Consider the following 1,921-nt stretch of genomic DNA (forward strand, 5'->3'; position numbering starts at 1 on the left):
AATCAAGTTGTGGCTGCAAGTACCTGGTACACCATGCTGCTCTCACTTGATGCCTCAGCTGCCAAGAAGCCATCATCCCCGCATGGCAGCCCAGAGTGCCCGGGACTGCGGGGCATGAAGGGCATGCAGGAACCATCAAGTTCAAATTCAGTCATTTTTCAGAGGGAACAACTCAGGGGCGGAAGGACAGGGGACAAAGTGACTTGTTCAAAGTCACCTAGCTAGTTAGAGACAGAGACACGTTGTAAAAGAAAAACAGTTGTGCGCCTCTCTGTTTCAGGATAACATTTTACTTTATTATATTTACATTGTGTTAATTTGTAATCCCCTTCTTTTCTAGGAGTTGCAAATACTTCCTGTGGTCCGGCCATTACCCATCAAGGTACAGAGAGGCAGGAATAAGTTAGTTGCATGAGCTGGGACCCCTTAACCCCTCACTGTCTTTTAGGAGACCTGTTATAGACAGGTTTTCTCCGCTTCTCTGAATAGGAGGAGTCGATGGATGGGAGCAGCTCTGGGAAACACTGTGGCAGAGGCCATCCTGGTTCTGAAGCCACTGAGAGGACCCAGGGCCAGGAGTCCTTGGTCCTTAGCAAACTCTATCTCTGTTCCCTATAATGAGCAAAATATAAACATTCTTTCCAATGACTATATTAGTTTTTAATTAAAATGTCTTCTCTTAATTGGTGATCTTTAATACTACTACTATGCACCTGTAGAGAATATCTTTATAAAGGGCTCAAAGGTCATATCAGATAAATATCTGGAATGTAGAAAATGATTCTAGTGGCCTACCTTCTCTTGAAGGTTCTTCGAGCCAAATGGGGGAGCCCTGAATGGCCCCTGCGTGATCCCGGAGTGAGCTGGCCGTGTCTGAACTGGAGGCAGCTCCAGGGCCCACTGCAGGGCAGTGCTTCTGCCAGGAGTGAGCGCTGGGCCCTGAAATGCATCTGGGCCACCAAGGAGACTCACCCCAGCAGCAGCTGAGGGATTTTCATCTCTCAGATGGACGGTTGCCCAGTGCGGTTGCCCCTGAATCAGGCACTGCAGCTAACCCAACGCCAGCCTGGAATCAGCCCAGATCTTCCCTGGGTTCTGCCGGTGAACTTTTCTCCACTTCCTGAGAAGAATAGAATTTTACCTGCTTAAAAGGGTTTTATTCTTTTCACTGCTTTCTTCTTTCAAAGGAAACAAAATTTAATCAAAATCCTGTTTCCAAAACAAAACAAAACAAATCTAATTTACCAGGGAAGGAAAAAAGAGTGAAGAGTTCACGTGAGTTCTGAGGAGTCCAATTTAATAGAGAAACTGCTTATAGGAAACTTGAAAAATGAACTTGAACTGCTAAAATGAATACACTCAAGAGAAAAAATGCTGTTGATAATGTTTGTTGTTCTCCTGTGTTGTGCTTTTGTACTAGGCAGTGGGAAGCATGCTGTTTAAAGGGAAGTCCCAGGCACACTGCAATTCTCAACTCTGCTGGTCATACAAACAGAACCGTGAACTTAAAGTCACCAGGGGCTTTGGGCTTGGACAAAAGGAAATGCTATTTTAGATGCAAACTATTATATATAGGATAAGCAATAAGGTCCTACTGTATAGCACAGGGAACTATATTTAATATCCTGTGATAAACCATAATGGAAAAGAATATGAAAAAGGATATGTATATATATAACTGAGTCACTTTTCTGTGCAGCAGAAACTAACACAACATTGTAAATCAACTATACTTCAATAAAGTTAAAAAAAATTTTTTTAAAAAGGAAATGCTATTTTGAAGGTGAACCTTCTGACCTTACAAGATCTGTGCTTCATGTTGGGGAGAGCAAGGGGGTGCAGAGTGGTCTGGAGGATGGGTTAAGCCCCATACACCCTCTTCCTAGTTGTGTGCCTCGTTCCCTCATCTGTCAAGCAAGGA

At 43.7% G+C, this 1,921-nt stretch overlaps 1 long non-coding RNA gene across 1 annotated transcript; it reads right to left on the reverse strand.

The window, feature by feature from the left end:
- Positions 1-270: 270 nt before the first annotated feature.
- LOC118897145 lies at positions 271-1,628 on the reverse strand. The gene is made up of 2 exons (XR_005020353.1): positions 973-1,628; positions 271-612 (listed from the first exon to the last, which is right to left on the reverse strand). It is a non-coding gene; the product is annotated as an uncharacterized LOC118897145 (long non-coding RNA).
- Between the last annotated feature and the right edge of the window lie 293 nt (positions 1,629-1,921).

The sequence above is a fragment of the Balaenoptera musculus genome, chromosome 6, assembly GCF_009873245.2.
Source record: "Balaenoptera musculus isolate JJ_BM4_2016_0621 chromosome 6, mBalMus1.pri.v3, whole genome shotgun sequence".
Lineage (NCBI taxonomy): Eukaryota > Metazoa > Chordata > Mammalia > Artiodactyla > Balaenopteridae > Balaenoptera > Balaenoptera musculus.